This window comes from Procambarus clarkii, chromosome 49 (genome assembly GCF_040958095.1).
Source record: "Procambarus clarkii isolate CNS0578487 chromosome 49, FALCON_Pclarkii_2.0, whole genome shotgun sequence".
Classification (NCBI taxonomy): Eukaryota; Metazoa; Arthropoda; class Malacostraca; order Decapoda; family Cambaridae; genus Procambarus; species Procambarus clarkii.
In genome coordinates, this window is record NC_091198.1 from 34,096,386 (window position 1) to 34,118,475 (window position 22,090).

A 22,090-nucleotide genomic window follows, 5' to 3' on the forward strand; every position below is an offset into this window, starting at 1 on the left:
ATGGTGAAACGCCATCTGGGCCAGCTGCTTTGTTCTTACCGAGCTCCTTGAGCATTTTTTCCACTTCGTCTCTAGACACCTCTATGTGTTCTATGTTGTTCTCTGGAATTCTTATTGTATCTGGTTCCCTAAAGATTTCATTTTGTACAAACACACTTTGGAACTTTTCGTTTAGTGTTTCACACATTTCCTTTTCATCTTCCGTGAATCTATTTCCCATTTTCAACCTCTGAATATTATCCTTTACCTGCAATTTGTTGTTTATGAATTTATAGAATAGACCTGGTTCTGTTTTACATTTGCCCGCAATCCCTTTTTCAAAATTTCTTTCTGCCTCTCTCCTCACTGCTGTGTAGTTGTTTCTCGCATCTTTGTATCGCTGGTATGTTTGGGGGTTCGGCCTCTTCCTGTATTGATTCCATTTTTGTGTCTTTCGGTCTCTAGCCCTCTCGCAATTTCTATTGAACCAATCCTGTTTCCTAGTTCTGCATCTCTGTTTTGGTATAAATTTTTTTGTGCCTTTATCATATATTTCACAAAACTTGCCATACATCTCATTCACTTCCTTGCCTAGCATCAAGTCTGTCCAATTATACTCACTAAAAAAATTTCTAAGGTCACCATAATGTCCTCTCCTGAAGTCTGGTTTTTCAACTGCTTCAACCTCCTTATTTTCTTCCAGCTTATAACGCATTGCATACTTTATTCCCAAAAAGACATGGTCACTTTTACCCAAGGGAGGAAGGTACTGAATGTCAAATATCTCTTCCTCCTTCCTGGTAAATATCAAATCTAGCATGGAGGGAACGTCCCCTTCCCTCATCCTCGTAGCTTGTTTAACATGTTGATACAAGAATGTTTCCAGGATGAGGTCTACAAATTTACAGGTCCAAAAATCTTCTGTTTTAGCTTCATATGCTTCCCAGTCTATGGATTTCAAGTTGAAGTCACCGACTATCAACAGTCGTGATCTTTCGTTATCCGCTCTCGCTATAATCTCTCTCATTATTGTTATAAGACCTTCACGTTTACTATCTAGCTCCTCCTTTGACCATGTGCTGCTTGGCGGTGGACTATATGCATTTATCATCATTAGTTTATCATCCTCATAGCAGATCTCTAGTGCTATTATGTCAACTTCTTGTGGATTGGCAGTCATTATTTCCTTCACCTTTAGGTGTTCTTTTACCAGCACAGCAACGCCACCGCCTTTCCTAATTTTTCTGTCCCGTCTCCAAATTGAGTAGCCCCTTGGGAATATGACCTCATTTAAAATTACATCTTCAAGTTTTGTCTCCGTGAGTGCAACAATGTCTGGTGTCTGCAGCTGTATTACATCACTTAACTCCAGTATCTTCGATCTCACTCCATCTATGTTGGTGTATGCAATCTTCAGGAACTTGTTCCCCCTCTCCTTATTCTTCACTCCCCCTCTCTCTATTGATTTTGTTGGTTTGCCTTTATGTACCACTTTACTGGTTTGCCTACCCCTATCACTTTGTAGAAAAAAGAATTTATTTCTTCTTCATTCCTGCTCTCATTTAAATGTTTTGCCTCGGCGAGGTTCAGTTTCAGCTTCTCTCTATCTTCTTTTGAAAGATCTCGTCTTAACGACCACCCTTTCCCATCCTCATCCCTTTGCAATTTTCTAGCATTCCTTAGTACTTCTTCCATCTGTGTGGCTAGCTGTTATTGTTTGCATTCACCATACCAGGTCAGTGGTTCTCTATGGTGAACACAAATGTAGATACTTATATATAATGTGTGTATTAGTGTAATAACAGCAAAAGGATTATGCTGGGAGGAGCCATATGGGTGACGGAGGTGACGTCGTCTGCACGATTTGTCTAGCTGTTTAGAGGGTGGCCACTATGTTCTTTGGGCGCACTACAAGCTTAGGTGTACAGTTACGGTGCATAAAACATGTAGATATTTATATATAATATGTGTATATAGGGTAATAACACTGCAAAAGGTATTGTTGGGGGAGAAAGTTTAGTGTGTGTGACCTTGAAAGAGTGAGGGAGCCGCCAGCCGCCATCTGTGTATAGCGACGACTCTTAGTGCCTGAAGTAACTATACCAGCTTAGCTGTTCAGTTGTGGTGAACAAAATATATACATACTTATATATAACGTCTGTATATAGTGTAATAACACCACAAATGGTATTGTTGGGGGAAAAAGTTTAGTGCGTGTGTTGAGGGAGTGGCAGCGAGTGGCTGGCTGGTGTGTGGCGGTAACTCTTCGTTGCTTTTCGACTCTCAATACCAACTTAGTGGTTCGTTATGGTGACCAAAACATGCAGATACTTATATATAACCTGTGTATAGAGTGTAATAGCAGCAAAACTATTTGTTTATTGTTTTATAAACATAATAATTGAATCACTAATATGCACATCATACTTTTGAGTATAGCGATTATTCACCACTTTTATTATATAAATATATTACAATACACACTATTGAATAAAATTACTGCAAAAAAACTAAGAAAAAATCAATCGGAAACATTGAAACAATTAGGTAATAATATCTTTGTGGCAACTCCCATCTGTCAGTGCGGGTGACGCTGACAGGGGCTGACGACCACTCTGTCAACGCCCATTTTTTGCCAGACTTCCTCGGTCAATTGCGCCCAAAATATGTCACCTACGATTTTTTTTTTTCCGTGCTCAGGGGACACAAATTAACATGTTTAGAAGACGAAAAAAAAATTTTGAATTTTTTTTTTCTTGCGCACAGGGGTGTAAATATCCCAAGGACCCCTGAGCAGTGTAAGGGTTAAACATATGCCAGGACACATTAGTTTGTTTCTTTGTTGTGTGGTGCTTCATTATAATATCTTTCATGCTCTTTTGGTGTCAATAATAATCTGAAATGCGAGAATTACCATCCCCCACCCCACTCACACCATCCTCCACACCACCCACACCATCCCCCACCCCACTCACACCATCCCCCACACCATCCTCCACACCACCCACACCATCCCCCACACCATCCTCCACACCACCCACACCATCCCCCACACCATCCCCCACACCACCCACACCATCCCCCACACCACCCACACCATCCCCCACACCACCCACACCATCCCCCCACACCACCCACACCATCCCCTACACCACCCACACCATCCCCCCACACCACCCACACCATCCCCCCACACCACCCACACCATCCCCCCACACCACCCACACCATCCCCCCACACCACCCACACCATCCCCCCACACCACCCACACTATCCCCCACACCACCCACACCATCACCCACACCATCCCCCACACCATCCCCACACCATCCCCCACACCATCCCCACACCATCCCCACACCACCCACACCATCCCTCACACCACCCACACCATCCCCCACACCACCCACACATCCACACCATCCCCCACACATCCACACCATCCCCCACACATCCACACCACCCACACCATCCCCCACACCACCCACACCATCCCCCACATCCCCACACCATCCCCCACACCACCCACATCATCCCCCCACACCCAACCACACCACCCACCCACCACCTACAACATCCCCCACACCAACCCACCACCCACAACCACCCACACCACCCACACCACACCACACCACCCACACCATCCATGGGGTGTATTGAAGCAGCAGGCTTGGAAGCGTCTCAACTCGCCCGACAAAAAAAAATGATGGGTTGACAGGTCTCCCCTCACACCTCCAGGACCCCCCCCCCCCACCCCCCAGGTACCCGGCCATACACACCACAATGCCAAGTCGGCTATTGTTTTCTACAGGAAACAATAAAACATGTTAATGATTAATAATGTATATTAATACATGAAAATTAACATATTTTGGCATAAATATTTTACAGCTAAGATTGAGATTTATAATAGAGAATGAATGAGAGGTTTGGCAGCCATGCGAGGTCAGCAACCTTCTCTCTCCACTTCCACCTCCCCTGACAACACCTTCCACCACTGACCCCACCTGCATCCTTCCACCACTTGCCTCCCCTAACACCACCTGCCTCCCCTGACACCACCTGCCTCCCATGACCCCACCAGCCTCTCCTGACCCCAACCTGCCTCCCCTGACCCCACCTGCCTCCCCTGACACCACATTCCTCCCCTGACCCCACCTGCCTCCCCTGACCCCGCCTGCCTCCACTGACCCCACCTGGCTCCCCTGACCCCACCTGCCTCCCCTGACCCCACCTGCCTCCCCTGACACCACCTGCCTCCCCTGACCCCACCTGCCTCCCCTGACACCACTTGCCTCCCCTGACCCCACCTGCCTCCCCTGACCCCACCTGCCTCCCCTGACACCACCTGCCTCCCCTGACACCACCTTCCTCCCCTGATGCCACCTGCCTCCCCTGACACCTTCCTTCCTTGATGCTAGGCAAGGAAGTGAATGAGATGTATGTCAAGTTTTGTGAAATATATGATAAAGGCACAAAAAAATTTATACCAAAACAGAGATGCAGAACTAGGAAACAGGATTGGTTCAATAGAAATTGCGAGAGGGCTAGAGACCAAAAGACACAAAAATGGAATCAATACAGGAAGAGGCCGAACCCCCAAACATACCAGCGATACAAAGATGCGAGAAACAACTACACGGCAGTGAGGAGAGAGGCAGAAAGAAATTTTGAAAAAGGGATTGCAAACAAATGTAAAACAGAACCAGGTCTATTCTATAAATTCATAAACAACAAATTGCAGGTAAAGGATAATATTCAGAGGTTGAAAATGGGAAATAGATTCACGGAAAATGAAAAGGAAATGTGTGAAACACTAAACGAAAAGTTCCAAAGTGTGTTTGTACAAAATGAAATCTTTAGGGAACCAGATGCAATAAGAATTCCAGAGAACAACATAGAGCACATGGAGGTGTCTAGAGACGAAGTGGAAAAAATGCTCAAGGAGCTCGGAAAGAACAAAGCAGCTGGCCCAGATGGCGTTTCACCATGGGTTCTGAGAGAATGTGCATCTGAGCTCAGCATTCCACTTCACCTGATCTTTCAGGCATCCCTGTGTACAGTAATCATAGCAGACGTGTGGAAACAGGCTAACATAGTTCCAATCTACAAAAGTGGCAGCAGGGAAGACCCCTTTAATTATAGACCTGTATCATTGACAAGTGTAATAGGGAAAATATTGGAAAAACTAATAAAAACTAAATGGGTAGAACACCTAGAGAGAAATGATATAATATCAGACAGGCAGTATGGTTTTCGATCTGGAAGATCCTGTGTATCGAATTTACTCAGTTTCTATGATCGAGCCACAGAGATATTACAGGAAAGAGATGGTTGGGTTGACTGCATCTATCTGGACCTAAAAAAGGCTTTCGACTGAGTTCCACATAAGAGGTTGTTCTGGAAACTGGAAAATATTGAAGGGGTGACAGGTAAGCTTCTATCATGGATGAAAAGTGGCTTATAGTGGCTTTAGGCATTGTATGTACTAGCTCTATCTATAAAGCCAACAAACTTTGTAAAATCTCTTTATGTATGTACCTTTGCCTAAATAAAAATTATTATTATTATATATTATTAAAAAAAATTTTCTGACTGATAGAAAAATGAGGGCAGTAATCAGAGGCAATGTATTGGAATGGAGAAATGTCACAAGTGGAGTACCACAGGGTTCAGTTCTTGCACCAGTGATGTTTATTGTCTACATAAATGATCTACCAGTTGGTATACAGAATTATATGAACATGTTTGCTGATGATGCTAAGATAATAGGAAGGATAAGAAATTTAGATGATTGTCATGCCCTTCAAGAGGACCTGGACAAAATAAGTATATGGAGCACCACTTGGCAAATGGAATTTAATGTTAATAAATGTCATGTTATGGAATGTGGAATAGGAGAACATAGACCCCACACAACCTATATATTATGTGAGAAATCTTTAAAGAATTCTGATAAAGAAAGAGATCTAGGGGTGGTTCTAGATAGAAAACTATCACCTGTGGACCACATAAAGAATATTGTGCAAGGAGCCTTTACTATGCTTTCTAACTTCAGAATTGCTTTTAAATACATGGATGGCAATATACTAAAGAAATTGTTCATGACTTTTGTTAGGCCAAAGCTAGAATATGCAGTTGTTGTGTGGTGCCCATATCTTAAGAAGCACATCAACAAACTGGAAAAGGTGCAAAGACATGCTACTAAGTGGCTCCCAGAATTGAAGGGCAAGAGCTACGAGGAGAGGCTAGAAGCATTAAATATGCCAAAACTAGAAGACAGAAGAAATAGAGGTGATATGATCACTACGTACAAAATAGTAACAGTAATTGATAAAATCGACAGGGAAGATTTCCTGATATCTGGAACTTCAAGAACAAGAGGTCATAGATATAAACTAGCTAAACACAGATGCCGAAGAAATATAAGAAAATTCACCTTCGCAAATGGAGTGGTAGACGGTTGGAACAAGTTAAGTGAGAAGGTGGTGGAGGCTATGACCGTCAGTAGTTTCAAAGCGTTATTTGACAGAGTGCTGGGAAGACGGGACACCACGAGCGTAGCTTTCATTCTGTAACTACTCTTAGGTAATTACACGCTACAGGAGACTAGAGGAGAATAGGCAGATATGTAAAAGGGAAAGATCGACCTTTGAGGATCACCCTAAATGGTGCCAAACAGATGGAAGAAGTACTAAGGAATGCTAGAAAATTACAAAGTGATGAGGATGGGAAAGTGTGGTCATTAAGACGAGATCTTTCAAAAGAAGATAGAGAGAAGCTGAAACTGAACCTCGCCGAGGCAAAACGTTTAAATGAGAGCAGGAATGAAGAAGAAATAAATTCTTTTTTCTACAAAGTGATAGGGGTAGGCAGGCCAGTAAAGTGGTACATAAAGGCAAACCAACAAAATCATTAGAGAAAGGGGGAGTGAAAAATAAGAAGAAGGGAAACAAGTTCCTCAAGATTGCATACACCAACATAGATGGAGTAAGATCAAAGATACTGGAGTTAAGTGATATAATACAGCTGCAGACACCAGACATTGTTGCACTCACGGAGACAAAACTTGAAGATGCTATTTTAAATGAGGTCATATTCCCAAGGGGCTGCTCAATTTGGAGACGGGACAGAAAAATCAGGAAAGGCGGTGGCGTTGCTGTGCTAGTGAAAGAATACCTAAAGGTGAACGAAATAGTGACTGCCAATCCACAAGAAGTTGACATAATAGCACTAGAGATCTGCCATGAGGATGATAAACTAATGATCATAAATGCATATAGTCCACCGCTAAGCAGCACATGGTCAAAGGAGGAGCTAGATAGTAAACGAGAAGGTCTTATAACAATAATGAGAGAGATCATAGCGAGAGCGGAAAACGATAGTTCACGACTGTTGATAGTCGGCGACTTCAACTTGAAATCCATAGACTGGGAAGCATGTGAAGCAAAAACAGAAGATTTCTGGACCTGTAAATTTGTAGACCTCATCCTGGAAACATTCTTGTATCAACATGTTAAACAAGCTACGAGGATGAAGGAAGGGGACGTTCCCTCCATGCTAGATTTGATATTTACCAGGAAGGAGGAAGAAATATTTGACATTCAGTACCTTCCTCCCTTGGGTAAAAGTGACCATGTCTTTTTGGGAATAAGTATGCAATGCGTTATAATCTGGAAGAAAATATGATGGTTGATGCAAATGATAAACCTGACTTTAGGAGAGGACATTATGGCAACCTTCGAAAAATTTTTAGTGAGTATAATTGGACAGACTTGTTGCTAGGCAAGGAAGTGAATGAGATGTATGTCAGGTTTTGTGAAATATGTGATAAAGGCACAAAAAAATTTATACCAAAACAGAGAAGCAGAACTAGGAAACAGGATTGGTTCAACAGAAAGTGCGAGAGGGCCAGAGACCAAAAGACACAAAAATGGAATCAATACAGGAAAAGGCCGAACCCCCAAACATACCAGCAATACAAAGATGCGAGAAACAACTACACGGCAGTGAGGAGAGAGGCAGAAAGAAATTTTGAAAAAGGGATTGCAGACAAATGTAAAACAGAACCAGGTCTATTCTATAAATTCATAAACAACAAATTGCAGGTACAGGATAATATTCAGAGGTTGAAAATGGGAAATAGATTCACGGAAAATGAAAAGGAAATGTGTGAAACATTAAACGAAAAGTTCCAAAGTGTGTTTGTACAAAATGAAATCTTCAGGGAACCAGATACAATAAGAATTCCAGAGAGCAACATAGAGCACATAGAGGTGTCTAGAGACGAAGTGGAAAAAATGCTCAAGGAGCTAAATAAGAACAAAGCAGTAGGTCCAGATGGAGTTTCACCATGGGTTCTGAGAGAATGTGCACCTGAGCTCAGCATTCCTCTTCAACTGATTTTTCAGGCATCCCTGTTTACAGGAGTTGTAGCTGATGTGTGGAAAAAGGCTAACATAGTTCCAATCTACAAAAGTGGCAGCAGGGAAGACCCCCTTAATTATAGACCGGTATCATTGACAAGTGTAATAGTCAAAATATTTGAAAAATAATTAAAACTAAATGGGTAGAACACCTGGAGAGAAATGATATAATATCAGACAGACAGTATGGTTTTCGATCTGGAAGATCCTGTGTATCGAATTTACTCAGTTTCTATGATCGAGCAGCAGAGATATTACAGGAAAGAGATGGTTGGGTTGACTGCATCTATCTGGACCTAAAAAAGGCTTTCGACAGAGTTCCACATAAGAGGTTGTTCTGGAAACTGGAAAATATTGGAGGAGTGACAGGTAAGCTTTTAACATGGATGAAAAATTTTCTGACTGACAGAGAAATGAGGGCTGTGATCAGAGGAAATGTATCGGACTGGAGAAATGTCACAAGTGGAGTACCACAGGGTTCAGTTCTTGCACCAGTGATGTTTATTGTCTACATAAATGGGTACACCAGTTGGTATACAGAATTATATGAACATGTTTGCTGATGAGGAGCCTTAGGGGAGCCGGTCGGCCGAGCGGACAGCATGCGGGACTTGTGATCCTGTGGTCCTGGGTTCGATCCCAGGACCACAGGATCACCTGTGGTCCATGTGCCTATGTTCTGCGGGTGAGTTATGTGCGGTCTGGCGTTTCCTTCGTCCAGGCACTGCTTCGTTTTGGGGGTATAAACATGGAACATACATACAGGGGTACCTGCAGCAGGTCTATTGGCCCATACGTGGCGGCTCTTGTTCCTTACCTCCCGATTCGAAACGTCAGAACACAGGTGACTGCAGGAGGCCTCTTTGCCCATACGAGGCGGCTCCTGATTATGCCTGTCTAGTCTCTCTCCTATACATGTCCACCCTTGCTTGCATTTCGGGGCCCCGCCTCCACCGTGTTCCAGGTTACAAAGGTGGAGGTGCCTGATGTGTAGTACATGTTCCTGTGTTCAGGGGTGTTGTGTAGTCACGTTTTGCTGCGGTTTTGATACTGTGGTTTCGTGTTGGGGTATGGTTGTGGCGTTTTGTTCGGCCCTGCCGTGCTTCATCCTGGGGCTTTCCTTGTTTGGGTTCTTTGTCCCCATAATTTTCTGGGTCCCTCATTCCTTGCCGGTCTTGCTGTACCAGGCTTCAGTTTTCCATGTACATTGGATTCTCTGTACTCCCCTAGTTGTCCTCACCTCGTTGTGCTTGCTGGGGATGAGCTTTGGCTCTTAGTCCCATCTCTCGCCTGTCATTCGACTTCTGTACAGGTTCTTGAGCTTTCTAGGCTATCTTCTCTGCACTTAACGCTGGGTGTGGGGTTGGCCTCCACCACTTCCCTTCCTCAAGCTTTCCTATTGTCTCCTCCGAACACTGGTGTGCTTCTTCTCTTTTCTACGGCTCATTTGGGCGTTCAGTTCAACATGTTTCCCCCATTACGTGTACCCCATGTGTTCCTTGGCTTGTATTTCTCTGCCTTGTCATTTCCTCTGAGGGTTTTGCTTATGGTGGTCATGTTCCCTCTGGATCTTCTGTCTCCCAAGGACGTGTTGGGACATGTTCGGCGACTTTTGGTGTTGGTCCAGTCCCTTCGTTCCCGTTTGCTGCCTACTTTCTTCGTTCCTCAGCTTCCTTTTGTCCTACACGTTGTGTGTTTTGTTTGTGCCTTTTGGCTCTCCTCTTGCCAGGCTTCGATTCTGGTTCCTGGCTTTCCAGGGCCTGTTGGCAGTTTTCGGAGTCTCGCAGTGTCCCTTCTCTGGAGTCTGTCGGGGTCTTGGTCTCCAACCTCCTGGCGGCTCGCTGGCATTGGGATGTTTTTCGGTACGGCAGACATTCCATATCCTTCTTTGTCAGCTCAGGGTTCCGGCTCTGCCTGCTTGATGGTCGCAGCCGGGTTCTTCCCGCGGATCCGCCTCTTCCTTGGCTCGTTCGGCTCTGCCTTGGGTCTCACCTTTTGTTGGTGGTCAGGTGGCTTCAGTTACTGGTGTCCCGGCTGCGTGCTTCTTCTTGGCGGAGGTGTGAGGTTTTTGGCGGTTCTTCCTTTTCTTTCTGTCCCTTCTTAGGTGGCTGTGTTTTTTGGCGTTGTCTTGTTCCTCTCTTGTGGGCGTTCGGGGCCATTATTTTGCCGCATACTGTCGCCTCGTATCGCGCAGTGCTGGTGGAGCTGCTTTCGCTTGCGTTCGGTATTGATGTTACTTCTAAGCCGTTCTGCAAGCTGTCTCATGTGTTGTTTCACTTCCGGCCTGCTCATGCACCGCCTGTGCTGTCCTGGTCTTTCGGCGGAGTGCTCTTTTCTTTCTTCTCCTCGGTTTATGGTGGCCCCTCCTGTTCTGGTTTTCTGCTCCTTCGGTCGGGGCGGTGGGTTTGTTCGTCTCCAGCTGTCTCCTCCTTGTCTGGCAAAGATTGAGTCTGCTGTTTTCCGGAGAGGTCCTTGGGTTTTTGATGTATGGTTGATTAGGCCGGGGGTGCATTGTGTTTTGTAGCCCTGGCTGTTCTCCGCCGTTTTTTGCGTGCCTCGGCTTCTGTGTCTGTGGACGCGATTTGGGTTGCTCTGGCTTCCCTTCTTCCCTGTACGCAGGTGCGGATTTCCCAGGTCGTCCGCAAAGATTCTTACGACTAGCCAGCCTGCAGGTCTATCCCCGTGCTCATGATGTTCATAAGTTCCTGGTTCTTGCAACTGTTTTTGGCAACGTGGCCTGGTTTGATGTTCGGGCGAGGGGTTTTTGGCAGTCAGACGGGGTCCTCGCTGTTCGTGGTTTCGTACTCGTTCCTGGCCTAGTCGGGCCTGTGTCGCTTTAGGTCGGCTGTTACAGCCAGTTGTCTCGGTTTTGAGTTGCGGAGCGTGCAGCGACCACCTCCCAAGATGTGTCCCTCTACTTTCCTCTGTGGGTAGTTAGCTGCAGGGAGCCGACGGGGCTCCCCCCAGAAAACCAGCATTGAATGTAATGAAACGCCATTTTCTGGGTGTGACCCGAAGGCTTCCCTGCATCCCTGCCTCCCTCTGGTCGGCGGTTTTCGCATTTTCTTGACTCCAGCCTCAAAACTGGGGTGCGGATTGCCGGCGTGGGGGTCTTGGGCTTCCCCTTTCCCCTCCCAGGGAGGGGGGGAGCTGCTCAGACAGTGACGCGGTGACGTGTGACGTCTTGCTAGTTTGCTCGTATCTTTTTGGGGAGTTCTATCCACTAGTTCGGCTTTAGGTAGTAATTTTAACCAGAATAGGGGTTTGTTTTGGGACGCTTACCTTTCTGGGTGCCCGATCCGGTTGATGGCAGACATGGATTGCTTCCAACCCCATGGGGTTTCTATAGGCCATTGTTCCCCTTGCCTTTCTGAATGGGCCAGGTTCTGGCTCGTGATCCCCGGTTGGCCCACAGAACTCCAGACACATGACTGATGCCAAAGTCTGACATTAGCATATCAGCTTGTATGACTCCGAGGAGCCTCCAGGGTCACACCCAGAAAATGGCGTTTCATTACATTCGACGCTGGTTTTTTGCCGTAAGAATTCAGTATTTTTGCAGAATTCAATAGTGTGTAATGTGATATATTTATGTAATAAAATGTGTGAACCATCTCTATACTCAAAATTATGGTGTGCATATTAATGATTCAATTATTATGTTCATAAAACAGTAAACAAATAGTTTTACTGTTATTACACTATATACACAGGTTATATATACGTATCTCCATGTTTTGGTCACCATACCAAACCACTAAGTTCCTATGGTGAGTCAAAAAGCAACAAAGAGTGGCCACCACACACCAGCCAGCCAGCCATTGGCCGCCACTCCCTCACCTCACCTCACTCACTCACCAACATTCTCCTCCCACCATACTGTTTTAGCTTTTATTCACTATACACAAACGTTATATATAAGTATCTACATGTTTTGTTCACCATAAACGTACATCTAAGCTTGTATGGTGAGTTCAGGCAATAAATGATGTAGCTACACACACAATCAGCTGGTGGCTACCTCCCTCACTGGTTCAAGGCCAGATGCACAAATATTTCTCCTCCAACAATACTATTTGTGGTGTTATTACACTATATACACACATTATATATAGGTATCTACATGTTGTATGCAGCTTAACTGTACAAATAAGCTGGTATGGTACCCAAAGACCATAGTGGCCACCAGTATACAACATGACATGTCATACAGATGACATCACCTCCCTCGCCAAAATTACTGATCCCAACATACAGTGCTTCCTCAGTCTAACGAACCCCGCTCTATCGAATTCCCGGAAGAGCCGAACAAATTGAATTCGGTACCAAATGTTCAGTGGAACATACAAATGTTCGATTAAGTGAGGAATGTTCGTCCAAGCGGTCACTGAGGCCGAGCGTCAAAGCTGGCTGTCATCAACTATGATTCGCCAGAGTGTATACAGTTATGTACTGTTTTATTATCCTTACCCATTGTTTCTAGGGAGAAATGGTGATAAAATGGTGTCAGGGGGGCATTGGTTGTTGCCAGGAGGCAAGTGGTGTCAGTAGTTAAGGTTTTTTGTTTGGGGGCAGGTGGTGCAAGTTAGTATTCTCATGGGAGGCAGGTTGTCAGCCAGGCAGCTGACAACCAGCTGAAATGGTGATAAAATGGTGTCAGGGGGGCATTGGTGAGAGAGTTGTTGTCAGGAGGCAAGTGGTGTCAGTGACTGGCGCCTCCATGCTCCCCCCCCCCTCCTTCCTGCACCTGACCACAGAGACCAGCCACTACCTCACTCTCCTCTCGTCATCAGATGCCAAGAGTCAATTTAATGATAATTATCGCATTATCTACACTGAAAATAGCCTTTTTATTAGAAAAATGTCATATTGGAGCAATAATAATGGTGAAAATTGTGATATATACAGTACATATTTTAAACAGTTTGAACACATTTCCTTTTCACAGAATTTTTAATACAATTGGGGTGTAGATAACAGCCGGCATTGTGTGGCCGGCCGGTCGCTCCCTGAGCCATTGGGGGGGGGGTGGGGGGTGGGAGGGGGGGTTGTTTCCTGGATCCCTCCCTCCCTCCTCTAACAGCCTACGTACTGTACTAATATCTATTTAGAATAAATTTTGAGTAGACCAATAAAACAAGCACAGGTCGTGTGAACATTAGGCCTTGGTGAGGTGGCTGGCATCATTTGTGGTGGTGTCAGGGGAGGCAGGTGGTGTCAGGGGAGGCAGGTGGTGTCAGGGGAGGCAGGCGGTGTCAGGGGAGGCAGGCGGTGTCAGGGGAGGCAGGCGGTGTCAGGGGAGGCAGGCGGTGTCAGGGGAGGCAGGCGGTGTCAGGGGAGGCAGGTGGGGTCAGGGGAGGCAGGTGGTGTCAGGGGAGGCAGGTGGTGTCAGGGGAGGCAGGTGGTGTCAGGGGAGGCAGGTGGTGTCAGGGGAGGCAGGCGGTGTCAGGGGAGGCAGGCGGTGTCAGGGGAGGCAGGCGGTGTCAGGGGAGGCAGGCGGTGTCAGGGGAGGCAGGCGGGGTCAGGGGAGGCAGGCGGGGTCAGGGGAGGCAGGCGGTGTCAGGGGAGGCAGGCGGTGTCAGGGGAGGCAGGCGGTGTCAGGGGAGGCAGGCGGTGTCAGGGGAGGCAGGCGGTGTCAGGGGAGGCAGGCGGTGTCAGGGGAGGCAGGCGGTGTCAGGGGAGGCAGGTGGTGTCAGGGGAGGCAGGTGGTGTCAGTGGAGGCAGGTGGTGTCAGGGGAGGTGGAAGTGGAGAGAGAAGGTTGCTGACCACGCATGGCTGCCAAACCTCTCATTCATTCTCTATTATAAATCTCAATCTTAGCTGTAAAATATTTATGCCAAAATATGTTAATTTTCATGTATTAATATACATTATTAATCATTAACATGTTTTATTGTTTCCTGTAGAAAACAATAGCCGACTTGGCATTGTGGTGTGTATGACCGGGTACCTGGGGGGTGGGGGGGGGGGGTCCTGGAGGTGTGAGGGGAGACCTGTCAACCCATCATTTTTTTTTTGTCGGGCGAGTTGAGACGCTTCCGAGCCTGCTGCTTCAATACACCCCATGGATGGTGTGGGTGGTGTGGTGTGGTTTGGGTGGTTGTGGGTGGGTTGGTGTGGTGGGTTGGTGTGGTGGGTGCATGGTGTGGTTGGGTGTGGGGGGATGATGTGGGTGGTGTGGGGGATGATGTGGGGTGTGTGGGTGGTGGTGTGAGGTGTGTGGGGGATGATGTGGGGTGTGTGGGTGGTGGTGTGAGGTGTGTGGGGGATGATGTGGGGTGTGTGGGTGGTGGTGTGAGGTGTGTGGGGGATGATGTGGGGTGTGTGGGTGGTGGTGTGAGGTGTGTGGGGGATGATGTGGGGTGTGTGGGTGGTGGTGTGAGGTGTGTGGGGGATGATGTGGGGTGTGTGGGTGGTGGTGTGAGGTGTGTGGGGGATGATGTGGGGTGTGTGGGTGGTGGTGTGGGGTGTGTGGGGGATGATGTGGGGTGTGTGGGTGGTGGTGTGGGGTGTGTGGATGGTGGTGTGGGTGGGGGTGTGTGGGTGGTGGTGTGGGTGGGGGTGTGTGGGTGGTGGTGTGGGGAGTGTGGGTGGTGGGGGCGAATGGTGTTAGTGGTGTTGGGGATGGTGTGGGTGGTGTGGGTGGTGTGGGGGATGGTGTGAGTGGTGTGGGGGATGGTGTGGGTGGTGTGGGGGATGGTGTAGGTGGTGTTGGGGATGGTGTAGGTGGTGTGGGGGGATGGTGTGGGTGGTGTGGGGGGATGGTGTGGGGCATAGTGTGAGTGGGGTGGGGGATGGTGTGGGGGATGGTGTGAGTGGGGTGGGAGATGGTGTGGGTGGTGTGGGTGGTGTGGGGGATGGTGTGGGTGGTGTGCGGAATGGTGTGGGTGGTGTGGGGGGATGGTGTGGGTGGTGTGGGGGATGGTGTGGGTGGTGTGTGGGGATGGTGTGGGTGGTGTGGGGGGATGGTGTGGATGGTGTGGGTGGTGTGGGGGGATGGTGTGTGTGGTGTGGGGGGATGGTGTGGGTGGTGTGGGGGATGGTGTGAGTGGGGTGGGGGATGGTGTGGGTGGTGTGGGGGATGGTGTGAGTGGGGTGGGAGATGGTGTGGGGATGGTGTGGGTGGTGTGGGGGGATGGTGTGGAGGATGGTGTGGGTGGTGTGGAGGATGGTGTGAGTGGGGTGGGGGATGGTGATTCTCGCATCTCAGATTATTATTGACACCAAAAGAGCATGAAAGATATTATAATGAAGCACCACACAACAAAGAAACAAACTAATGTGTCCTGGCATATGTTTAAAAAAAAAAAATAAGAAGGTTGTTGGGGGCCGGACGGATGGAACGAATTCCGCACTGGAACGAATCGGCTTCGCCCCTATATAGTTCGTTCAAGTGAGGACACACTGTACTCCTTTTTCCTGTTATTATACTATATACGCACGTTATATATAGGTATCCACATTTGTGTTCACCATAGTGAACCACTAACCTGGTATAGTGAGTCCAGACAGTAAAAGGAGGTCACACACAGTCAGCAGACAACACTATCTCCCTCCCCAACAAGATTATTCCTCCCACTACAGCACTAATTATCACCACAATCCTGCTATTATCAGAATCCTGGTCATTTTTATCACAGTCAGGGGTCTTCTGTAATACTGTACTATCATTGCTAAATAATAGCATATACATACAGTCTATATATTTTGACATTTTTAGACAATGCTGTGGTCACAATCTGAACAGCTGTGCTGTGGACACATACTGAGTGAGTCAGCCTTGGTAGCTCACTCAGAAATGAGGCTCTCACACCCGGATATGTTACCCACAGTTTTTTCTAGGTGGCGTCTGTTTACTATCAGGCCGTGGCTGGACTATAGCTGTCCCTATCCCTCGCAGGGCATTTAAAATCATGCGCTAGACCCTCAATCGTATATATATGTATTGCGTGGTTTCGGGAAAGTTACTCCCATCGTATATGTATGTATTCGCGGTTTCGAGAAAGTTACTCCCTTCGTATATGTATGTATTGCGCAGTTTAAGGGTTAAAGACATGTCAAAGAGAACAGTATTTTCTTGGGGAAGGGAGCCCCTTGTGGCTCCCTGAAGCTGTATGCTAAGATAGTTACAATCTACCGCGGTCACATCAGCCATGAAGTTCTGCTTGATACCTGCTTGATGATGTTCCGGGAGTTCTTCTACTCCCAAAGCCCGGCCCGAGGCCAGGCTTGACTTGTGAGAGCTTGGTCCACTAGGTTGTCGCTTGGAGTGGCCCACATATCCAAAACAGCCCGGTTGGTCCGGCACTCCTTGGAGAAAATGATCTAGTTTTCTCTTGAAGATGTCCACGGTTGTTCTGACAATATTTCTTATACTGCTGGGAGGATGTTGAACAACCGTGGATCTCTGATGTTTATACAGTGTTCTCTGATTGTGCCTTTGGCACCCCTGCTCTTCACTGGTTCTATTTTGTATTTACTTCCATATTGTTCACTCCAGTATGTTGTTACTTTACTGTGTAGATTTGGGACCTGGCCCTTCAGTATTGGGTGTATATTATTTGATACAGTTTCTCTCTCGTCTCCTTTCTACTGAATACATTTGGAGAGCTTTGAGATGATCCCAATAATTTAGGTGCTTTATTGCGTCTATGTATGCCGTATATGTTCTCTGTATTCCCTCCATTTCACCAATCTCTCCTGTTTTGAAGGGGGGAACTGAGTACTGAGTAATACTCAAGACGGGACAGTACAAGTGATTTGTATAGTACAGTACAACCTCGATTCAACGCACTATATGGGACCAACCCCGGTTCGTTGCAGGAATGGATTCGTTGCAAGAGGTGATCTTCAAGAAGCGTTTGTGTCTGTCTTTTCTGGGGGAGCCCCGTCGGCTCCCCGGAGCTTTACCGGCTGATATGCTAATGTCAGACTTTGGCATCAGTCATGTGTATGGAGTTCTAGGGCCTACCGGGGACTACGGCCAGAACCTGGCCCCCTCAGAGAGGCAAGGGGAGCAATGGCCTATAGAAACCCCCGTGTGGTTGAAAGCATTCTATGTCTGCCATCGACCAGGTCAAGCATCCAGAAAGGTAAGCATTCCAAAACAAACTCCTATTCTGGTGAAAATTGCTACCTAAAGCCAAACTAGTGGATATGATAGAACTATTCAACAGAAAACAAGGAAACTAGTATGACGTCATACGTCACCGCGCCGCTGTCTGCGCAGCTCCCCCCTCCACGGGAGGGGGAAGGGGGAGCCCCAGACCTCCCACGCTGGCTATCCACCCATCAGTTCTTCGGCTGATGCTATAGGCACCGGTTATGTGCTCCGGCTCCAGTGGTTGTTTCAGCACTGTACCTAGAGTGTGGTGTCTGTTTTCTAGGTGGTGCGTGAGCCGGGAGTGATTCTCCAGTACTCGGGCTGCATGCGCCTAGGGTTCCCTTCCCTAGGTGCCCTGTAAGTACTGCCCTTGGGGCTTGGGGCCACCTTCCACAAGTTCCTTGGGTCCTGCCCCTGCTTGGCCGTTTACTGCTTGGTTTTCGGCCGCTCTTTGTGTGCTCGTGTGTTCTGTCTCCCTTGTTCGCCTCAGAGTAAGGGGCAGTTTTTGCACTGGTGGGGCGCAGGGTACTGTGCAGCTTGTCTTTACCAATCATAGCGGCCGGCTCTGTTCCGCTTGGGTACGCTGTCCTCTTGCGGGGTTTTCTTTTTCTTTTTGTTTATCTACCTGGTGGGGGGTCTGCCTTCGTTCTTGCCCCTTGTGTCCCCTGTGTTCTGAGTATTTTCTGGTGGTACCCCCTGCTAGGTCCCCGTGAGTGTACACGTCCCGGGGGTTCAGCTCTTAGAAAGTTGTTTGGTAGCTTTGGGTGCCGGTTAGCAGTACCCTGCCTGGGATTACCTGAGCGCGAGTCCTCTTATAGTAAACGCTCAGGACCCTGGGAAACCCCTGGGGGCCCGCGGGTCCGATGGATGTGACCCCAGAGTCCCCCCCCTCGCTTCCAGCGAGTTTGAGGGTTGCTCTCACCCTTTGTCTCTGGGTAACTCTGTTTTGCCTCCGTCTGCTGCCTGTGGGGTCGGTGACACCTTCGACCCAGAGTCCTGCGAGTTTGGTTGCTCGTTGTGGCTCGGTAACCCAGTTGTGCTGACAAGGCGGGTGCGGGCAGCAGGGGTGTTGCACTTGAGCCTTGGTAGTGGCAACGTTCTCGTGGTTTCCTCCACGGGAGCCCCGGGGCTGCCCCGTTGTAGTTCGTTTTGGGACTTGGGGGTGTTGGTAGCTTCAGTTCCATCCACGCTCCCTTGTCTTTCCCCTGGATCGCCCTGCCTGCCTGCATCCGGTTCCTTACCGTCTGTAGGTTCGGGGCAGGGTTTTTGATGGTGTTGAGACTCGGGCAGTCTCGGGGAATTCCCCTTCCGGGGTAGTGACGAGGGCATTTGAGCCTGTTCCTCCAGTCGTGTTGTATGAGTCTGCCAGTGGGCTCCCTTCCTTAGTGTTTTCATGGCTGCCCCGGTTTTCTGGTACGGCCGGGGCTTTGGGGGAACGGCTCGGCCCCGGGACCTGTCGGGTAGGATCCCGGGGCTGGGGAGGGGCTGACTTGGGGGGCCTCGGTTCCTTGGCCTTTGAGTCGGTTGGTTCCGTCCTGTGGGTGGATGTTTCCTCCCACCCTTTTTTGGGACGGTGTTTTCGTCATGTTTCCCCGTTCGATGGGGTTCTACGTGACTTCTGATCTCGGGTGCGCCTGTGCCTTCGTGTGCCTTCGGGACTAGTGTTGGCTTCTGTGTTCTCGTGGGTTCGGGAAGGTTTTTCGCTACTTCCCGCATTATTGGAACGTCTGTCGGCTCCTCGTCCTTGTCGCCGTTTTGGGCTACTTGTGGCCCGGTTGGGACACTTGTGAGCCGGTTGGGCTACTTGTAGCTCTGTTGAGCTACTTGTCGCCCTGTTGGGCTACTTGTCGCCCTGTTGGGCTACTTGTCGCCCGGTTGGGTTCCTTTTTGGGCTCTTTGCTTCTTTGGCCGGTTTTATTGTTCCTGCTTCCTCTTTTGGCTACTTTTCTCGTGCAGTAGTCCTGGCTGGCGCCTTCCCGCAGAGAGGGTGTGCGGTTCGGCCAGCGTGTTATGCGCATGCGCCGTGGAGTTTGTTTTGGTCTGGGCGGTGTTTCAGTGCTGGTGTTTTGCGCCCTTTTTGCTACAGTGCTTCGCCTCTCGTTCTTCTCCCTGGCTGCGGTATGTGCCCCTTCGCGCCGGGGGTGTCCTGGTTCCCAGTTGTGGGGAGGACACCGCGGTTTTCCCTGTGTCATGGGTGTGGACCGCCTCCTTCGCCTCTCTCTGCTCTCCTGCGGGTCCGGCAGGGCCCGGCTCTGGCGTCTTCACCTGGCGGTACTCCCAGGTTCTTCTGGGCACGGTTGAGTCATGTCAAGTTCGTACCACCGTTCGCCAGTTGAGTTTCTGCGGTCTGGCGTCTTTTGGCCGGGCGCTGGATGCGGAGTTGTTTATATACCTGTCTTTATTTAGGTATATTTTTGTACGACTGAGACCGTTCGCACACCAGTGACTGTCCCCTTTTCAACCCTTCCTGTCCCCCTCATGTGCATGTCCATCCCATGCTGGAGTCATTCAGGGGACCCACCTTTTTTAATGTTGTGAGGTGTGGGGGTTGTAGGGTTGGTTCTATACTCACCTGGTAAGGCTCCTGGCTATGCTTGCAGGGTTTGAGCTCTGGCTCTTGGGTCCCGCCTATCTGGTAGAACTTGCGGGATAGTACCAGTGGAGTGCAGTGGTGCTATTGGCACATTTGGGAAACACTGTATTACCATCAGAGGTCTGTGCTTGTTACACGACCTACTTGCGAGCATAAGCTTTCTTGCTGGTTCGTCCGTGGACTTCCAGGGCACACTAGCCTGTTTTCGTATAGCAGTTCCGGCCCATCCTGATTGTGGGGGTATGTGGGCCGGTGGACTGCTCCTAGCAGCTGCCTGGTGGGCCACCCTCTAGCCGGTCTAGCCTAGCTTTGGGCCGGGCTTGAGGTGTAAAAGAGCTCCCAGTACCTCCTCCAGCAGGTATCGTGCGGGGTTTCTCCGCCGTCGGTCGCCTGGTGCAGGTTTCTGGGCCTGCGGGGTTTTGTCGTGTCTCCGTTGGCCCTGTCTGGGGTCTGCCTGCTCCGTTCTCTGCCTCTGCAGAAGGAAGTTGCTGTTTACATGTTGCATGTTGCAGTGGTGCCTGTTGCTGCTGCTGCACGTGTGCATTAGTACCATGTTTCACGGTGGCGTGTCCTTGTTCCTGTGTCCGGTTGTGGAGTGGCACTTTGCTGCTGTGTTGTGCCTGGGGATTGCGTGGGGTTTTTGTCCCTGCCTGATTGTCCACCCCTGGTTGTTCTCCTGGGGTTTTTTGTGCTTCTGCTCTTTCTTCCTGCCTCCTCTGCAGCAGGGGTGTTCTGCATGTGTTCTTAGGCATTTTTCAGCCTGTGTCCTGTGATGTGCTTCTTTGTCTCGGTCTATTGCAGTTGTTCGTACCCCTTGGTTCGGGTACTGTTCTGGCGGCGACCCTTCCGCCTTCTTTGGTTTCCTAGCTTGCCCTGCCGTTTTTTTGTTTTTTTGGGGGTCTTGCGATGTCTCGCGTCAGACCCGTCATTTCTGAATTCCTGGCGGGCTTGCATGCTTTGGAGAGTTTTTCTGTTCGGCAGACGTTCCATCTCCTTGTGCCGCCTGGGTTTCGGTGGTCGCGCCCGAGATCTTCCCGCGGCTCCGCCTTTTCCTGGGCTCGGAGGGGCCTTGTCGGGGCTGCTTATGTTCTGCCTCGCGGTCTCGCCTCCGGTTGGTGGTCGGGTGGCTTCATGGTAGGTGTCCCACCTGCGTGCTTCTCTTGGCGGCAGTATGGGGTATTTTGGCGGTCCTTCCTTTTCCTGTCCCTTCTTAGGTGGTTACTCTTGTTAGCTTGGTTTACTCTCGGCTTGGTTTTCTGATGGGGTTTGGGGGCTGTCGTCTTGCCACATACTGTCGCCTCTTTTCGTGCGGCGCTGGCGGAGCCGCTTCCGCTTGCTTTCGGTCTTGGTGTTGCTTCTGCACCGTTAGTAAGCTGTCTTGTGCGTCGTTTCACCTCCGGCCTGTTCGTGCGCCGCTTGCACCATCCTGGTCTCTGGTCAGCGTGCTCTGTCTTCTCCTCGGTTGGTAGTGCCCCTTCGGTTCCGGTGTGTTTTTTCGTTGGCTCTTTCCTTTTGGCCTTTGCCTCTGGGGGTCGAGTCGCTGAGTTTTCTTGCTCCTTCGGTTTTAGCGTTTTGGTTGTTCGGTGGCAGCAGTCTCCATCTTTTCTGGCGCAGGGTGGGGCTGCTGCGTTCTGGAGGGGTCCAGGGTTTGTTGGTGCTTCGTTGGTCGGGCCGTGGGTGTGTCATTTTTTGTGTTCAGTGGCGGCCCTCCGCTGTTGTTTGCGTGCCACGGCGTTTGGGTCCAGAGCGTGTTTTGCGTTGATTCGGTTCTGTTCTTCCCAGTTCACGGGTGATGGTGTCCCGGGTGGTCAGCCGTGTTCTTGCGGCTAAGCTGCCTGTGTTCTTCCCTCGTGCCTGTGGCGTTCATGGCTTCGCTGCTCCCGCTGCCGTCTGGGCGACGTGGCCTTGCGGTCTTTCGGGCATGGATTTTTGGTGTTCGTGAAGGGGCCTTGCTGCTCGTTGTTCTCGTGTTGTTCCCGGGACTTTTC

At 49.1% G+C, this 22,090-nt stretch overlaps 1 protein-coding gene across 10 annotated transcripts in view; it reads left to right on the forward strand.

The window, feature by feature from the left end:
• Positions 1-22,090, forward strand: part of LOC123763245 (Like Sm protein 4) — a 209,375-nt gene that overhangs the window by 98,343 nt on the left and 88,942 nt on the right. The gene's annotated exons all lie outside the window — the stretch shown is intronic.